This window comes from Scyliorhinus torazame, chromosome 10 (assembly GCF_047496885.1).
Source record: "Scyliorhinus torazame isolate Kashiwa2021f chromosome 10, sScyTor2.1, whole genome shotgun sequence".
NCBI classification, from domain to species: Eukaryota; Metazoa; Chordata; class Chondrichthyes; order Carcharhiniformes; family Scyliorhinidae; genus Scyliorhinus; species Scyliorhinus torazame.
The window spans coordinates 243,412,858-243,433,037 of NC_092716.1; the positions used below are offsets into that span (position 1 = coordinate 243,412,858).

Genomic DNA, 20,180 nt, shown 5'->3' on the forward strand with positions numbered 1-20,180 from the left:
ATCTTTGTAAAGGCCCCCTGCAGAGTCATTATCAAGCATATCACTTCTGCATGGAAGTTTAAAATGGGACTATGTTGAATGGGACCTTGTCCATTCCAGTCAATGTGAGATTAAATACTCTGAGGACATTGTGTTCTTGGCATTCCAAAGGCCTAAAATAGAAGTCTTGTGTCGCAGTCTTAAATCATGGCTCAGTTTCCATGACACAGGCAGAATTAGCAAAATATTATCCCAATCATCTGTGGGAGGGAAAATAGCCTTTAAGTAACTCGGAGATTCTGCTTTTACCTTTCATTTGCCGAAATGAAAGGGAATGCTTAAAAGAGGTTCTTCTGATTAACTAATAAGACATGAAGCAGAGAGAGCACTTGAGCTTTGCTAATAGCGGGATTACAAGTTATATCTTATTACCCACACATTGTATGTGTGTTTGAAACGTAAGTAATCTGTACGGCTGAAACAACTTTTCTTCCCCTTCTTTGCGTGAAAGGAACTGCATCTCCCGTTTTCCATAATGGGAGATGTTCCAAACAGCCACGAGGGATTTGCTTAAAAAAAACATTTGATTCTTGCAGAGAGGGGTGACTTTCATTCAACAGCCTGTTCTGGATTTGAACCTATGTCCTAGAGGTAAAGGACAGTTAGTTAAATCAGTGTGCAGTTCTGTTTTGGACATGTAAGGAAGGGGAATGGGGGGTGGAATTTAAAAGCTTGCAGTTGTCTTCGCTGGAGAATCTCTTCTCCGAGTATTTATTGCACTTCTGTCAAAACATTTCAATAATTCTGCAAACATACTGGCCCATATGTCATCCGAAAGCAAATGGTGAACTTCAGGGAGTAGTGAAGGGAGGGTTATTCACCTTGTTCTGCATGGGTAACTTAAAATGGTTTGTTTTTAGAAGGAATGTAACTTTCTATAACTCCAAAAGGAGTTGCTTTCGTATACTGTCTTTCATGTCCTCCATGTCTCAAAGTGCATTGCAGCCATTGAAGTACTTTTGATGTCTAGTCATTGCTGTTACGTTTGAAAATACAGGAACCAAATCACATACAAAAGGGCTTCAAACGTCGGATTGAGATAATAATCATCTAATCTTTTTAATGGCTTAGCTTGAATGATTAATGTTTTCCAGGCCACCTTTCCTACTCTTCTGCAAAATAATGCAGTGGGATCTTTGATGTGTAGCTACCTAGAGTCAGGCACTCCCTCTGCGTACACAGATTGGAGGAGGTCAGAGGGTTAAACGGCCTACCTGAGTTCTCTTAAACATTGGATCCTCTAGCTCTCACTGCTCACATTCCATCACCTACAACCCACTCCAAATGCCACTCACACCTCCATGCCAACCCAGCTCCCCCACCTCCTACCCCCATGACCCCTTATAGGCCCTGGGCCAACTTAGTGCCAACTCATGGTTACCCTCCCACCCATCCCCTTGGTCCATTATAGCCACTATGTCAAGCAGCTATTGAAACTGCTGAAACATTATCCGCCCTTCAAGAGCATTTATGACCTTTCTAAAGATTCGTAACTCCCGTGCTGTGGGTTAAGGCTCTTGCCTCATCAAAAATGGGGCCTCTTTGGACTTAGCACTGAGTTCAAACGGCCCTGCGGGATCCTCACATGTGGGATACAGGCCCCCAATCCTGGTGAAAATAGCATCTGTTGAATGGGGCAGAACATCTAATCCCTGGTAATACCCCGTTGTCTTGGATGATCCCTGAAGGCTACTCCACCAAAATCCAAACCAGTGTTTCAGCGCAGCGACTTTTGGGCCATCAACCGGAAATGTGAACTTGTGCTTCTCCCTCCCCAGCTGCTGCTTGGCCTGCTGAATGTTTCCAGTTTTTCTTTCTGTTTCGTTACCTGCTTGTAGATGTCGGTGCACTTTCTTTTCCAGTGCTACTTGATTGCCGTGGCAAAAAACACAGTTGACGAACTGAGCTGTGTGCATTGAAACCGATTGGCAGCAACGGGGGTGAAGTAAGAAGTAGCCAGAATAATTTCACAAATGGTAAAATGTTGAAACACAAAAACGTTGAAACACAACTGGGGTGGTTTAGCACATTGGGCTAAACAGCTGGCTTGTACTGCAGAACAATGCCAGCAGCGCGGGTTCAATTCCCGTACCGGCCTCCCCAAACAGGCGCCGGAATGTGGCGACTAGGGGCTTTTCGCAGTAACTTCATTGAAGCCTACTTGTGACAATAAGCTATTATTATTATTATAGATGGCGAGACATTTGAGTGACTGAATATTCAGGTCCATGATTTTGTGAAAACAAGATAAGTCGTGTTATCAGACGGAATGTGGAAAGGAATGATGAAGCCCCGTTCCATCCAGTGGTCAGGAGTGCTGGTTTGATAGAATGCAGAATGAAAGGAATTGGAGATAAACTCCCCATTTTGTGGATGGGGATTGTGGGGGGTGGGGGGATCTGATGGGAGCCCCACCGCGTTCGCTGGATTCCCAATGTTCTTTTGTGTGCTGCTGAAACTCTTGGTAATGAGGTTTATCTTGCCATGTTTTTATTAAAAATGCATGATGTGCAGAAAGCGTAGATCCAGTTTTCATCTCCCCTCCGACTCCCATTGCGCCGTCGCCTAGTGACCCCGGCCTCCCGCTGCTACTTTCAGTGAGATTGGTAGCACCGTCTTCCTGTGGTGTCGGTGTCAACTATTCTCGTTGCACAGCTCTGGACAAATAGATGTGCCCCTTTGTTCAATCTGCCAACCTTCAATTTGCAAAGTTCAAAGGGATGCCGTGGGTGTCTATTTTCTGCAGTTGTGAAAGGGAGCTGAGGCTAGCTTTTGTTTCGCTCTTGACCTTCCAGTGTGTGATGGAGCAGAGCACAATGGAAAAGGTCAAGCCCAGCACTGCAGGCAACCAGTATCATTTGATTTTGTATTGCATGCTTTTTAAGATCAGCTTTTTATGTGCACATTCCTGTGCATGTATATATATCCTTGCTATACATTTTATATTTCAAAATGTCTGACCTCGTTCCACAAGCTGTCTGGCTCATTCTGCCCATCAATCAAACTACATTCTTAATATTTAACATTACCTCTTGTTTATTTTAAACCTCTCAAATTAATAAGCATCTTTACTGAAATTTATTTTTCCTCATTGTTTTCACAGTCAAGCCCTTAGAGTCAAGTTTATCTACAGGTGGTTAAATATTACTGCTGCACACAATCACATTGCACCAATCCACAGGCCAGGAAGGTTAAAGTGTTTCAATAAACCCTGTGTTCGCCTCGTCTGGTCTCCAGTTTACGTTAATTCCTGCTGTATAAGCTCATGTGGGTACTGTCCCAGATGTCTACAGACATCAAATTGTTTTAATCCAGCTGTGCAGATGTGAATTGATGCTGTTGCATCAAATTCCCTGGATCTTCCCTTGCCTGCAGCTCAATTTTGCAGATCAAAGGGGAAAGTCTCCCTCAGAGAAAGACCACAGATCATTACACCGGTGTCTCTGCTTCTCTGAGATGAAACTCGGTCGGTGGGTTTGGTTTTGCTACTGGTGTAACACAGGATTTATGTTACAAACTCAAGCATTGATGGTGTTTACGTGGGGAAGGGAGAATCCTGGCTTGGTTCTTTGCCTTGTTGCCTTTAGAACATGACAAATAAAGTTTATTTATTTAACAGGAACTTTTTCTTTAAAAAAATGAACACTAAATTTAACGTTTGCTCCAATAGAATACTATAGAATCACAGAAATCTACTGGACATATTGATTAATATTCTTATTTGATTTCTAGCATTCTTTATAAATTTAATTGCATTATTGCAACTAAACTAATAAGGCTGTCACATGTGCTGCAGTTACAATGATTGCGTGCAATTCGATGGGCACCGCTTTTAACCTTGCCAGCCACTTGATTGCAGCCTCTGGCTGGAATGGCTGGAATATTTGCAGGATATTTTGGAACAACACGGTGCCTATTGGGATTTCCCACGCTGCTTCTATTACATTCTTTATTGGGAGTGATCGGATGAGCAGTGCTGTCTTCTTGTTTAGCTTATCATGAACAGATGTTGTACCTTGTTGGCTGGTGCACATTTCGGGATAGCGATTGCAGAAGTTAGCCATTTGGTGCTTGTCATTCACTCGTGCACATAAACAACTATAGTTAGATCCATTTTGGGTAAACTATTGCCCTGGGCGATATTATACTAATTAATAAATAATTCTAATTATCTTCCCGCACTTAATTAATGAGTAAGTAGTTATGTAAATCACACCGGAACTGTTCTCTAAATATTGTACATATTAATGGGGGATGCCGGGCAAGGGGGGGGGGGGGGGTGGGGGGGCGGGTGCAATGGTCCAACTAAGGGCCATGAATGTAAACGGTCGTCAATAAAAATAAAATCCAGTCAGGAATTCAGGAGAAGGCGGCACGGTGGCGCAGTAGGTTAGCCCTGGTGCCTCAGAGTGCCAAGGACCCGGATTTGATCCCGGCCACGGGTCACTGTCCGTGTGAGGTTTGCACATTCTCCCCGTGTCTGCGTGGGTCTCACCTCCACAACCCATAAAGATTTTTAAAAAAAATTTAGTGTACCCAATTAATTTTTTCCAATTAAGGGGCAATTTAGCGTGGCCAATTCACCTAGCATCGCACATCTTTGGGTTGTGGGGGCGAAACCCACACAAACACAGAGAAGAATGTACAAACTCCACACGGACAGTGACCCAGAGCCGGGATCGAATCTGGGACCTCAGCCCCGTGAGGCAGCAGGGCTAACCCACTGCGCCACCGTGCTGCCCTCACAACCCATAAAGATGTGCAGGCTAGGTGGATTGGCCACGCTAAATTGCCCCTTAATTGGGGAAAAACAATTTATGGGGGAAAAAAGGAATTCAGGAGAAGTAGTTTACTCAGAGGGTAGTCAGAATGTGGAACTGACTACCACATGGGGGATTGAGGTGAATAGCATAAACACATTCAAAGAGAATCTAAAGAAATATTTGAGGGGAAAATGGAATTGGGAGATTTGTCTGAACACAGGGGTTGACCAGTTAGAAACTGAACCACCTGTTTCTATTTTGTGAATTATTTGTCATCCATGAGTGCAACAGGCCGTTTATTACAATGTTCACTATTTATCTTACAAAGCACAGATGTTCAAAAAATATAAATAGTTACATTATTTCATAAGTATAAGCATTCTAAAAAAGCGCTCACAAACATTTTGGGCCAGTTAGAGAAGCAGGAGTATTTGCAAACAAAAACATTTCAGCTTGTATTCAATAGGTGGAAAGATAATCAATATGTTTTTTTATGTTAGCACAGCATGTGTAAAACATAAAAATACACATTTCACTTCTGTCACTGATAACTTTATTTGACCGTAAGGATATGTCAGTTGGTGCATTAAGTATATCCCATCGCTGTCACTCAATGTGCACAAAGAAAGAATCGGGAAACTCTAAAATTCTCATTATATTTGCAAAAAAAATGCTAAAATACTATAATGAATTATGATAAAAGATTAATAATCACATACATTTCTGGCATTATTATGCGTGCAACTATTCCGTCGTAGCTACATCAAAGAAGTTGCGAGCACAGGTTTTCAACGTCAGATGGTATAGTGACTTACTGAGCTATCCGCAGTCCCATTATTTTCAATTAGAATGCTGTAAAGCTCTCAAAGTTATGCCATGATTGCTTTTATATTACAGAATTATGGTGGCTGTTGCAATAGTTCAAATAAATAGATGTGTCTGAAGTACAAATCCTTCTTGTAGCATGTACTGCCATTGTGTCCTCACTCACTACAGCCCACATGCAGTGTACACAGCTGTAATAACAACGCCACCTGTGTATTAATGAACCAGGGATTGCAGTGGGAATTATGCCAGATTGTGCCTGAATGGAAGAGGAGATAAAGGAAAAATAGTTAGCTCGACAAAACTTCAAAGGCCTTTCTTTCGGCTTTTAATTCTTTCCATGCGGCATCCATACCATAATTGTATAATGAAAAGAGATCAGCAAGTCCAGATACTGAGCCACATTAGATTAGTACCTGCAGATTCAGACTTGACGTCACCTGTTATTTTGCATTGGTATTAATAGGTAGCTGCGGCAAATAGCCTTTAGAAAAACATTAGTTTTGAACGTAACCCTAATACAGCTTTATTGACTGCCCAGGAGCTTATTTTCTGTGCATGTTAAAAGACCTGAAGACTGAGCAATGTTTACTGACAGGAGTTAAGTATCTGATGGAATTCCAGTGGAGTGAAATATTTTGGGTTATTCTTGTTGCATTGGATAAAATTTCCACCCAGCGTGGGAAGGAGTGTACGGAGTCTGAGAGGACATGGATTCATGTTTATTAATAATCTATATTAAACCATCATAGTTGTTGGCTGCACTGACGGCTATAGTTAACTTTACAGAGCTTTGATTTAGTGATTCCACTTGTAATTTGTTAATTTACTGTATTACCGTATGTTACACTGGTGATCTCCTGTCTCAAACTTCCTGCATGCAAACTCTGCCTCCCATAACCAGTCATCTGCTTTGCAACCCCTTCCTCCACTCCACTTTTGAATGCTGCCCATGTATGCTCAAGGCAAGAACCTTGGCTTTGTTGTTTTTCCTTATCTAATGCAGGGGTTCTGAAGCCAATCCCAACTGCTTCTCCAAGCTGAGATACAACACATCGCGAGAAATCGAACTTCAAACCTCCTGCTTTGCTTGGTTTACTGGCTAGCGGGGCACGGTGGCGCAGTGGTTAGCACTGCTGCCTCACGGCGCCGAGGACCCGGATTCAAACCCGGCCCTGGGTCACTGTCCGTGTGGAGTTTGCACATTCTCCCCTTGTCTGTGTGGGTCTCACCCCCACAATCCAAAGATGTGCAGGATAGATGAATTGGTCACACTAAATTGCCCCTTAATTTAACAAAATGTGCTACACTGGGCAAACACGTACCTCTGCAAGATCACTGAAGAAACTTTAGGTTTCCTTTTCAATGATTGGTATTCCAAATAATTTGAGAAGAATTTCAAATCCTATAAAAGTAGCCCTAATAAGTTGACCAATTATTTTATCGTGCCTAAGAATTCCCTTAGACGGGGAGTTAATAATTATTCTGACGGCGAGTACCATGATTTTGTAGAAGAATGGTTTAGCCTGGTTTAAAAAGCTCACTGGATTGTTCACATTAAATGTTTGGAAGTTTCACTCTGTTTTGCCGAAGTTATTCAAGATGTAAGTCAATTCTTTCAGCTTGTCTTCGATTCTGTGGTCAGCCCTCTTCACTTTTAAAGCTCTTAGATCAGGGTGAGGAAAACTATTTTTGCTTGCTATTGCTTCATTAGTTGGTGGTCTGTTGATGTGGGCCATGCAATAATATGATGTTGTTTACACCCGTACCGTGACAAGTTACAGCGTCAGAGTTTTACAGCACAGAAAGAGGCCCTTTAATCCATCTTGTCTGCGCTGGCTATCAAACCCCTATCCTCAACAAAAACAGAAAATGCTGGACAGTCTCAGCAGGTCTGACAGCAACTGTGGAGAGAGAGCGGGGAGCTAAAGTTTCGAGTCTAGACATCCAGACTTGATTGTTTGCACCCCCCCCGCCCATGGCCCCCCGCACGGAAAAAGCAAGAATTTTCTTCTCCTTCAGTAGGTGAGCGCCTTGCAAAGTGTGAGCAGTACGTCAATGGTATAGAAATGCGTACCGATCATAAAGATCAATCCAATCTGAGGCTACAGCCGTCGTGCACATGTGGCTTTTTACACAAACCACGAAAATGACCCTCATTGATTTCATAATCCCACGAGGCAAAGTTGTGAAATTGGATTTAATATGCCTAGTGACCTGCGGGTTAGCATCAGAAAACCGAACAATCAGGAAAGCTGCAGATTGCTCTAAAATCCAACTGGTTCTCTCGTGTACCTTCAGCGCAGGCAATCTAGCATCCCATCTTTGCAGTTTCCTGGACTTAGTGCCCTCTCAAATAACCTTGCAAACAATCAGAATGAAGCGTAGCAAGGGATTGATAATCAATGATGAAAGTGTGGTAAAGGAAGCGCTCGGGTTGATATAATAAATAAATAATCGCTTATTGTCACAAGTAGGCTTCAAATGAAGTTACTGTGAAAAGCCCCTAGTAGCCACATTCCGGCGCCTGTTCGGGGAGGCCGGTACGGGAATTGTACCCGCGCTGCTGGCATTGTTCTGCATTACAAGCCAGCTGTGTAGCCCACTGTGCATATATAGTGTCCTTCACAGCTACAGAAATACCCCAAAGCACTTTACAGGCAATGAAGTAGCTCTGAAGTGCAGTCACCATCGTAATGTCCAACATGTAGCAGCCAATTTGCACTTAGCAAGCTCCCACAGGCAGAAATGCAATAATGATCAGGTAATTTGTTTCAATGATGCTGGTTGGGGGAATAAATATTGGCAAGGAGATCGGGGATAACCCTTTGCTCTTCTTCCCGTGAGAAATTTTGTGTCCATCTGCGAGGGTGGACGAGCCTCTGGCCTGAAGCCTCATCCCAACGATGCTACCATTGACAGTGCAGCACTCCCGCAGTGCTGCACCGAAGTGTCCGTTTACACCAAACTCACAAGTCTCTGGATTGGGACTTAACCTGCTGAGTTAGAGGAAAGAATGCCACCACGGAGCCAAAGCATTAAGATCCATGAAAATGTAACAAATGACGAACTGATACATTGTTAAAAGAAAAACTAAATAATTCTCACCACAAATTAAGTTTCAAAGTCAGGAGACAATGATTGGTTACAATAATATATTGACATCCTCGGATATAAGAGTTACATCCGTTTTTATTGTGGCCGATTATCGGCTTACTTTAAGTACAATATGGAGCCCCTGTTCCGTTGCCAAATGTATGCTGTCCCTAGTAACGTACCAGCAGTCTTTCAAATCCAGAGCCAGTGTTGGCAAAGCTGCAGCTGGTAGAAGCACCTGCTAATTATTTTCTTGCCTGTTTCTCATTCAGCCCCAGGCATCCAATTCCCTATTTTGAATGAGGCATGGGGCTTCATTGTTAACCGGGCGGCACAATCATGTATTCCCGCGCTTCATTGAATTTCTGTCACCTTCAGTCACACATATTTGCTCACCCATCATGTTTGGCCAGTGAAATAAAAGCAAAATGCTGCGGGCGCTGGCAAAATGAAATAAAGACAACAAATGCTGGAAATACTCAGTAGATCTGACAGCGTCTGTGGGCAGAGAGAGAGAGAAAAACAAGAGTTAACGGGTGCGATCCAACAACGGCCACGCTGCACCGGAAAAGCAGCTCGCCGCGGTGCACCATGGCTGATGAAAGCCGGGAGACCCCACTCCCGGGGTCTACCCGGCTCGCCACGCCCCGCGAGATCGCGTTGGGAGACCACTCAGGGAGACCACTCAGAAAACCCTGTCGGCATTGTTCTGGGGAGGCATAGCCCATTCAAAGACACTCTATGCCTGATTGTATTAGTCGGGATCGATATTGGGGCGGGGTCTGCAGGAAACCGCTTCCCCGGGAACTCCATCGCACCCACTTGGCCATTTCTGATTGGCTGACAGCTCTCGGGAGTGGGATTTCCTCTCCTACTGGGGCATTAATTCAGTGGGGGGCCCGGTGCTGCCCGGGTAAGTGCCTGATTACCTCGGAGTAGCGCGGGATTCCCATGCCAGTGCAACATGATGCCCCCACTGTTTCTCCAACCAGTCTGCAGGATTCACATCGTTGCCACTGAATTTGACCCGATATTTCACTGAGTGAGTGTCCAGTCACCCTCAGCAGATGGAGGAGGCAGTTAGTATTGATTCACTCAAGAAATGTTGGTTTCTTCCAGCAAATAATAACATTGTAGGGTACAGAATGTGAATAATTACAATTCATGACTTGTGGTATATGTAGCATGCCTGGGAGGAACATGCCCCATGGTTCCCAAAGCTTGCCATCATTGAAGTTTACCGCGCCGCATGTCATTCGATCTGCCATAGATGGATAGAAATTGATTGCAGGAATGCGTCACCTCAATTATCTTTGTGCCACAGGACTACTCTGATGGTAGAAGTTGAACCAGAGGTCCTTGGTTTCTCTTTCTCTAGCAATTCCCATGGATTCTGGTTGTTTTAATCAATATGAAATTGGATGGTTTCTATGAGTGGTAGCTTTATGCCCAGGTGGCACATTCAAAATCTCTCCCGAGCTGTAGAAATATCCTCTCCCTTCCCACTCCAGTCCTGGTCTCCCCCCCCCCCCCCCCCCCCCCCCCTGCATTTTCCACAAATCCATTGTACAATCTTGCAATGGCACAGGCATGATATTTAATAAGAAGTGTGGGTGTGCATAACCCAATTAACTTAATTCGTCTCCAAAAGCAAGTCTCGGAGTGAGGTGTTAACTGGATCCATGCCGGCTAGCCAAGTTAAAACTAAGTCAGCAGCCTTCTTTGCTGGAGAGGGTTTATTGATTTTGTTCGCAGTCACCCCCACTCTATCCCACCAGTCTCCCAACTACCCCCATTTATAGGTTTACAAATACCCATCACCTGTTTAACAATGCAATTGCCACTGAACCGTAACAATGCAATTAATAAGACATTGACACGAGGTTCTCGTATCGAGTCGAAAGGAGGTTGTGAGATGCCGAAAGTGGTACTTGTTTATGTGCTAACTGTGAACTGCATGCAGGTGAGCTGGGGGATCATTTGTTGAACAAAGTTTCTATTTGTACTTTTGCTGAAATAATAAACACGAAGCAGTAAAAATGGTACAGACTTGTTTGCAGTGATAATTATCCCTGTTATTCAATCAAAATGTGATCAGCTTCCTTTCAGCGGGAAACATGTCTCCACTGGTCTGTCTTAAACACGTAATACGGAGCTGCAAGCTGTCTGGAAGGGAAAATTACCCTGCGGTTCAACGATTTAAATTGGTACCGGGCTGTTAAAGCAGCATAATAAGTCTCCTTCTGGCAATTAACATGTAACAAAATGGTCCTGTGCAGAATAGTGGGGAACCTGGCATAATTCTGAACAAAACCGGTTAGGGACTGAAGGTATAGAACTGTGGAGGCAAAATCACTGAGTGCCTTAAGACAGAGATAGATAGGTTCTTGATTAATAAGGGGATCAGATGTTATAGGGAGAAGGTAGGAAAATGGGGGTGAGAAAAATATAAGAACATAAGAACTAGGAGCAGAAGTAGGCCATCTGGCCCCTCGAGCCTGCTCCGCCATTCAATGAGATCATGGCTGATCTTTTGTGGACTCAGCTCCACTTTCCGGCCCGATCACCATAACTCTTAATCCCTTTATTCTTCAAAAAACTATCTATCTTTATCTTAAAAACATTTAATAAAGGAGCCTCAACTGCTTCACTGGGCAAGGAATTCCATAGATTCACAACCCTTTGGGTGAAGAAGTTCCTCCTAAACTCAGTCCTAAATCTACTTCCCCTTATTTTGAGGCTATGCCCCCTAGTTCTGCTTTCATCCGCCAGTGGAAACAACCTACCCGCATCTATCCTATCTATTCCCTTCATAATTTTGATGTTTCGATAAAATCCCCCCCCGCATCCTTCTAAATTCCAACGAGTACAGTCCCAGTCTACTCAACCTCTCCTCGTAATCCAACCCCTTCAGCTCTGGGATTAACCTAGTGAATTTCCTCTGCACACCCTCCAGCGCCAGTACGTCCTTTCTCAGGTAAGGAGACCAAAACTGAATACAATACTCCAGGTGTGGCCTCACTAACACCGTATACAATTGCAGCATAACCTTCCTAGTCTTAAACTCCATCCCTCTAGCAATGAAGGACAAAACTCCATTTGCCTTCTTAATCACCTGTTGCACCTGTAAACCAACATTTTGCGACTCATGCACTAGCACACCCAGGTCTCTCTGCACAGCAGCATGTTTTAATATTTTATCATTTAAATAATAATCCCTTTTGCTGTTATTCCTACCAAAATGGATAACCTCACATTTGTCAACATTGTATTCCATCTGCCAGACCCTAGCCCATTCACTTAATCTATCCAAATCCCTCTGCAGACTTCCGGGATCCTCTGCACTTTTTGCGTTATCACTCATCTTTGTGTCGTCTGCAAACTTGGACACATTGCACTTGGTCCCCAACTCCAAATCATCTATGTAAATTGTGAACAATTGAGGGCCCAACATTGACCCCTGAGGGACACCACTAGCTACTGATTGCCTACGAGAGAAACACCCATTAATCCCCACTCTTTGCTTTCTATTAATTAACCAATCCTCTATCCATACTACTACTTTACCCTTAATGCCATGCATCTTTATCTTATGCAGGAAAATTTTTGTGTGCCACCTTGTCAAAAGCTTTCTGGAAATCCAGATATACCACATCCATTGGCTCCCCGTTATCTACCGCACTGGTAATGTCCTCAAAAAATTAATTAGGCACGACCCGCCCTTTATGAACCCATGCTGCGTCTGCCCAATGGGACAATTTCCATCCAGATGCCTCGCTATTTCTTCCTTGATGATAGATTCCAGCATCTTCCCTACTACCGAAGTTAAGCTCACTGGCCTATAATTATCCGCTTTCTGCCTACCTCCTTTTTTAAACAGTGGTGTCACGTTTGCTAATTTCCAATCTGCCGGGACCACCACAGAGTCCAGTGAATTTTGGTAAATTATCACTAGTGCATTTGCAATTTCCCTAGCCATCTCTTTTAGCACTCTGGGATGCATTCCATCAGGGCCAGGAGACTTGTCTACAGTTAGCCCCATTAGCTTGCCCATCATTACCTCCTTAGTGATAACAATCATCTCAAGGTCCTCACCTGTCATAGCCTCATTTCCATCAGTCACTGGTATGTTATTTGTGAAGACTGACCCAAAAAACCTGTTCAGCTCCTCAGCCATCAGCCATGATTGAATGGCAGAGCAGACTCGATGGGCCGAGTGGCCTAATTCTGCTCCTGTGTCTTCTGGTTTTATATCACCAGGATGGAAAAGCAGAAAGGTGGAATGCAGGCACACATTTAACACATTAGCCAAGCTAGAGGCTATTGCAGGCAGCCTGGGATATCTGCTCACCACCTTGTGTTTGTGTAACTCTGACATTGTAAAAAAAAAAAAATTATGGTTAGGGTTAGGGTGTTTGCAGTGAGGACATAACTTTACCAAACCATAGTAAGACACAGCAGAGTGCTATCCAATGTCATCCGGTATGAAGATATTCTCGTTCTTGGAGCTGATAACGAGTGTGCTTAGTTTATCGAAGTAAATATCCTGGCACTGTCCCTAGATTTTCATTCCGATTGGCAGATGGATGCGTGGGTGCTGGTAGCATGTTTAAGTGCGCAAACAACACATTCCAGGAACTGACGGATAGATTAACTTGAATATTTTCACAACAGATGGCTTTTAATGGGTAGTCATCCTTACCTCTAACCTACAGCTATTAACATGAGGGTGTTGCAGCTTAAAATGTCACCAACTGATTTCTCAATCTCCTCTGTTACCCGCCCCCCAAGCTATGGTTTTATCTCCTCCTAATGCAGTGGATGGAGGGTGATTTGCTCCCATTCTGGTTCGATGGGCTCTGAGATAGCTGATAAGTCCAGTGCAGAAGTCCAATCCACGAGGGTTGAGTCGTTGGGCTGTTTGGAGGTTTGCACTCACCCTCCGACGCCCCGACTTCACCTCTGCACATTCCTGACTCAATCTCTCGCTTTGTTCGGCACCTTTCCGAATGAACTTTCTCCATTTTGGCCAGTCACATGCCAAGGTCTCCCATGAGTCATTGGAGATGTTTGACCTCTGCAGGGATGCTTTGTGCACATCCCTGAACCATTTCCGGCATTGACCTGGGAATCTCTAGCTCCGACGGAGTTTCGAGTAGAGCAGTTGCTTTGGGAATCTGGGGCGAAATTCTCCGGTATCGGCGTGATGTCCGCCGACTGGCGCCCAAAAGGCGCAAATCAGTCGGGCATCGCGCCGCCCCAAAGGTGCGGAATGCTCCGCATCTTGGGGGGCTGAGCCCCAACCTTAAGGGGCTAGGCCTGCGCCGGACTAATTTCCGCCCCGCCAGCTGGCGGAAAAGGCCTTTGGTGCCCCGCCAGCTGGCGCGGAAATTCTCATTGTAAGAATTAAAGTAAATAATTCATTTAAGTAAAAGTCATTTACTTCAGCGATATGATTCACAATATTACACTCAGGCAGAACATTGTTCACAGTTTAATAGCAATGTTTTGTTATTGTCAATGGAATACATTGCTACATTTCTTTTGTCTATGAAATTCACTGCTCTCCTACAGGGCAGTTGCTAAGAATAAATGGCCATATTGTGAGGAATCTCATTTAATCCCAAAACGTCTCCATCCCTCACCTGGTACAAAAACTGCACTATTCTTTATCTCTGAAACATTGATAGTCGGTCGGTGAAGGAAGAATCCAAAGCCAGTCTGAAATTTGGATAATTTATTCACAGAACAAAATCATACAGGTATATATCTCCTTACTCCACTCTTGTGATAGTGTCTCTTTGTATGTCCTCAAATAAAAGTAAAGCTGCCATAGTCCCAGATGACCATCAAGCGGGAATAGCTGACCAGTGGTGATTTAACCTGAGGATCACCATACCTCAGGCGAGGGACAACTTTGAGGAGGCACAGTCTTCATGAATAACCTCAGCCGGCACAGGAACTGAACCCACGCTCTTGGCCTTGTTCTGCATCACAAACCAACTGAGCTAAACTGGACTTTGTGCCCAACCACTATTTGTCACAGAATCCCTTGTCAATTCCTCTGATTGTCCCAAGGTTTTCCTTGCCTGCCTCACTGTTCATTCTCTCCGCAAATGGAAAACTCCTTCAAAACACTATAACATATATCTGAACAAAGTCCCACTCCCTTTCCAGGCATTCCTTTCTGTAGTAACTTGACCTAAAGATTTATGTCCTGGGTTTCTTATTCCTCCCCTGGCCCCACACCACCCTATGGTAATGATGTCCGGCAGCCTCGTGTGCCTGCATTGACCTGCGCCTCCTGTGATACTGATAACTCATTGATCTCCCAGCCTGGATTTGGTCCACTGTTTCTGGCTGACGTTTGACGGCATTCCCGTCCTCTGGAACTCCCTGCTTGAACATCTTTACTGGAGCGCCATCTTTGGTGGGCCATTCCAAAAGTGCAAACCGTGTGGCGTAAAACCTTTTTTATTTTAATTGACACTCGAGGAGCTGGTTTAGCACAGTGGGCTAAACAGCTGGCTTGTAATGCAGAACAAGGCCAGCAGCACGGGTTCAATTCCCATATCAGCCTCGCCGGAATGTGGCGACTCGGGGCTTTTCACAGTAACTTCACTGAAGCCTACTTGTGACAATAAGCGATTATTATCATTACTTACGTCCGGCAATGAACTATTTTTTGCCGATGGAAATTCTGACAATTGGGATTTATGCAGCATCCTGAGTTCTGAACTGAGTGTAATAATAATAATATTATAATAATCTTTATTAGTGTCACACGCAGGCTTACATTAACACTGCAATGAGGTTACTGTGAAAAGCTCCTCGTCGCCACACTCGGGCGCCTGTTCGGGTACACAGAGGGAGAATTCCGAATGTCCAATTCACCTGAGTAATAGGGGTGTACAGATCTCTCGGATTAATCCTTAGGAGACCATTAGGCAAATGATTTATAACGGGATTATTAAAAAGTTGCTGCTCATAAATACATATTCCCTTTCTGTCTTTTCCATAGGAATGTTATTGAAAATATGCACAATTAGAAACAGAAAAATCAATACTGAATTATGGATGGCTGTCAGTATAAACAATGAGGCTAAGATTCAACCTCCAGAGTTCACATACTAGTGTATGGATAAATAATGTGTGGCTGTTACTTGAATATCAATGATAAATCACATTGCTCCCAAATCCGCTTTTTCTATTGTCTATGTGGTGGTTTGTGAAAGATTCTCAGTGAGATTATTGTCCATTGCTCAAAGAGTAATTCATAGGAAATAATTTCCATACATTTCAATAGAGAGGAATTCAAAAGGAGCAAGGCAGTAATTTCCCTGTCACCTTTTGTATTTTGCAATGTCAATCCTGTGGTCTTTCGCCCTTCTTTTCTAAATGTTACGTCAAGAGCCCAATACAATATTGCACAGCAAGGCAAACTTTCCATTTCTTTTTATAATGTAAGTTCATCTGACTCCCCGAGACAGAATCCTGTCATCTTTTGTATGAAAGAAAATGTACATTGGCCTGAGTTTGAATAATACATAGTCTGGGCTCTCCGGCTGGATAATGGAACTCACCGCAGGTCGATAAAGATTCAGGTCAAAGATCATCAAAGGGGTGCCTTTTTAATGCCAATATTTGTGGTCTTCAACTCATCTTTGTGGAGACGCGCTGTTTTAATTTTAATACAAAATATTGTGCATTTGTAGTTTCAAGAGAATGAGAAGCTGTTTTAGTGGAGTGCCGGCGAGAGATGGATTGATAATAGAACAGAAAAAAGATACAATGTCGGATTTTATTTGAAGGCAAAATTAATCTTATTATCCTAGGAAGAATCTGTGACATTCTGATCTGATCAGTTGCCTAGGAAATCCTTTGAAGCATACATTTTCTATTTTGAAGTCTTTTTAATGTGCACCGCATATCCTGAAGAAAGGTCGCTGGGCCTTTTCCTCATTTATCTAATATTTAAAGAAGTTGATGTACAGGTGTTTAACAAGGACTGCTTGCTGCTTTCAAGTGGTCTGAAACCCAGCTCTGAGGCACCTGTATCCATTTCCAAATCAGACCACAGACCCTTCACTTCAAGAATAATTAATACGACCAAATGCTTTGTTGTGAAAATCAAAGGCACTCTCTTCTGTTTGTTTGCAGCTCTGCAGAGGTTTGGACCAGGGTGAGGACGGATATTTCTTTAAGTGGGCTTTGTGATTCATATCGGAAAAACACAGTGTTCAAAAAGTCACGGGAGAGGTTGCTCGAGGCCAGAGGTTTTTTTTATAAATCATTATGACCATCACCTCACAAAAGAAACTGAACTCATTGATGTTCCTCTAAAGGGAACACAACCCTTCTTGTTCCTTGAGACCATTAAATGCACATTTATTGTTTTATTGTGAAATGGAAACAGAATTTCCCCCCGTTTATTCAACATGTTTGTTTTGCTGACAAAAAGACTGGGCAGTGTTTGTCGACCACAATGGCGTTGCCTGTCCAATCGATCACCTCTATTCGGGGCGATGGTTAACAATTGGTTTCATTCTGTTGTTGACCTTTATGACTGACCCTGCAGATTGTGTAACACTTTGGGATTCAGGACAGTTGACCAAATGTCAGCAACGTTTTTGCAGATTGGGTCAAGGTGCAAAAAACCCCAAATGAAACAGCTCTGAGGCCAGCACTTGTAGACAATCATGAGCTGAAACGGTTTTGAGCCGTAAAACCTGAAGAATCCAGATTGACTTGAGACACCTGTAGAAATGTGGACAGTAACAATATGCCCTTGCCTCCAGCATTGCACTGAATGGGAGCATTTCTTTGTTTGTATGTTCTACATTGGATATTACTGAGCTGGAGGGTGGAATTACAAGGTAATGGCACAAAGACTCCAGTTTACATCTGTACTTGTACTTCAACTACTTCCTACCTACCACTTATTTTCTCGATAATACTTAACATTTTACTTGCAAGTTTTAGGTCTCGAACCAAATGTTTCCAGCAGGGTTTACTGTATAGCTGGCAGGTGAACACAATTTATATGCCAGAAATCAACGACAGAGATATTCCTCAATCCAATTAACTGTCAATCTATTTGGAATCAGGTCCTTCTCGCCAACTTGCTCATTTAAGATAAGATGGTCAGCAACTGCAAGTGCATCTTTAAATAATAATAATAATCTTTCATTGTCACACGTATGAAGTCACTGTGAAAAGCCACATTCTGGCGCCTGTTCGGGTAAGCTGGCACGGGAATTGAACCCTCGCTGCTGGCCTTGTTCTGCATCACAAACCAGCTGTCTAGCCCACTGAGCTAAACCAGCCCTTTTAAATGCAAGATTCAGGTTTAGAGATATGAAAAAAAGTGTTTGCAATCCGAAACCATTACGGAGGGACATAGATTTGAGGTGAATGGTGGAGGATATGGGGGGGATGTCGGAGGTAGGTTCTTTGCCCGGAGAGTAGTGGGGGCACGGAATGCACTGCCTGTGGAAGTAGTTGAGTCGGAAACATTAGGGACCTTCAAGCAGCTATTGGATAGGTACATGGATTACGGTAGAATGATGGGGTGTAGATTAATTTGTTCTTAATGTAGCACAAAAGTTCGGCACAACATCGTGGGCCGAAGGGCCTGTTCTGTGCTGTATTTTCTATGTTCTATTTTCTATGATCTGCAACTTTGAAATGCTCGAAACGTTGTTCAAACCTGTTACCATCATGCAATGAAATGATAGGTGATCACATTTGTGGTGGAAGTGCACTGCACAATTCTGTTTTGTTATGTGATGCGGGGTCAGGCATTAATTTTGACGCCAGCCTTATGCATCGTCCTACCAGCCCATTTTTGAAGGGCTCCAATGCTTGGGAAAGCTCAGACTGTTTCTAACAGCGAAAGAATCGAAATGATTTGTGCTGGATCATGAGCTCCCGAGCAAACAGTGCAGTGAAGCTGAAACAATTGGGTCAACTGAGAATTCTGACCTTTGCAGCTATTGTGTCAGCGTAAGTGACTTCTGTGCTCTATCCCTGTTTACTCAAGTACACATTAGTGCAGAGTTCTGTTTGATTTACACTTTGTTGAAAGAATTAGCAGTGACACAATGGCTGAGAAAACATCGGAATGAAACGTTGTTTGCAGCGCACAATGTCGCAAAATAGGAGTGTTTTGTTATGGTTTCAAGATTGTCGAGGTGTTCACGAGTTCAAACACTGACAGGCAGTGTAACCAATGTCATCACAGCCCCTTGAGATGGATGCTGCTGCACTGCTGTTCCTTTGAAACACTGCAACAATGACAATTCTAACCTATTCTGTTCAAAAGATTTCATTTGAATCATATTTCACTGAAAATATTATCAGTGAGGCTGGAATTAGACATCCATAATTCATGATATAATGTTCCAAATTGGCATTCTGTATCCTGGACCCCAAAAGCTGAAATTCACAAATGATACATTGTGGTAATCATCACAGATTCATGAAAGGATAATTTTTTTTTAACCTCCAGCTTCATATCGAGGAGGCAGTGGTAAGGGTTATCTGCAATTTGTTTTCATATGGCAGGCAGAGTCCGCATAATTACATCTAACATCTAAACATCACATTAAACTTGTGTGTGTGCGCCCATGTGTATCTGTCTGTGTGTCTATGTGTCTGTCTGTGTGTCTGTCTGTCTGTGTGTCTGTCTTGACTGTGTGTGTCTGTCTGTGTGTGTGCATGTCTGTGTGTGTGTTTGCCTGTCCGTGTCTGTCGGCGTGTCTATGTGTGTGTATGTCTTTGTGTGTGTCTATGTGTGTTTGTCTGTCCGTGTCTGTCGGTGTGTCTATGTGTGTGTGTGTGTGTATGTCTGTCCGTGTTTGTCGGTGTGTCTATGTGTGTGTGTGTATGTCTGTGTGTGTGTCTATGTGTGTGTTTGTGTCTGTCGGTGTGTGTGTGTCTGTGTGTGGGTGTTACTGTCACAAACTATTTATTATAGTCCTTGGTGCTTTCACCCAGAACTGAATTAAATGATTTTGGGACAGTTGTGTAATGGAAAATTGGAGAATTATTAGTAGGATTCCATGCAAATTTGAAGGTCCTCAGGACCTTTTAAAGAACTCCGCTCCGAAAGATTAGGTAAAAAGTTTTATTTCTTTAGCTGTGTACAGTCATGTGTGGAGTTGAAGTTGAAGGAACATCACGTCTATGAGTGTTCCTTGTCAGCTTGGAGTTATCACTTTCTGCTTTGTTACTGCTTTCCCGTCAACAGTAACAGGGTATTGGGCCCACCATTGTGATACCTCGCAAATGGAAAAGGCTTCAGCTTTCTTAATTAATCAAAGAGTGGTGCAGGTACAATAAACCTTCAAACATATTTAAGTGGTGAATGAATAGATAGTAATAAATGATGATGGCTATTAAAATGCTTTCTTTCAAGTCCCATCCATTCTGAAGGTATTTGGAATTTTTGCTGAA

At 43.2% G+C, this 20,180-nt stretch overlaps 1 protein-coding gene and 1 long non-coding RNA gene across 6 annotated transcripts in view; one reads left to right on the plus strand and one right to left on the minus strand.

The window, feature by feature from the left end:
- The window catches only part of lrp4 (low density lipoprotein receptor-related protein 4), a 495,226-nt gene that overhangs the window by 39,984 nt on the left and 435,062 nt on the right, over positions 1–20,180 (plus strand). The gene's annotated exons all lie outside the window — the stretch shown is intronic.
- Positions 5,545–20,180, minus strand: part of LOC140384936 (uncharacterized) — a 63,028-nt gene continuing 48,392 nt past the window's right edge. Inside the window, exon 4 of the long non-coding RNA XR_011933230.1 lies at positions 5,545–5,886. This is a non-coding gene — a long non-coding RNA (uncharacterized lncRNA). The remainder of the gene's footprint in view (positions 5,887–20,180) is intronic.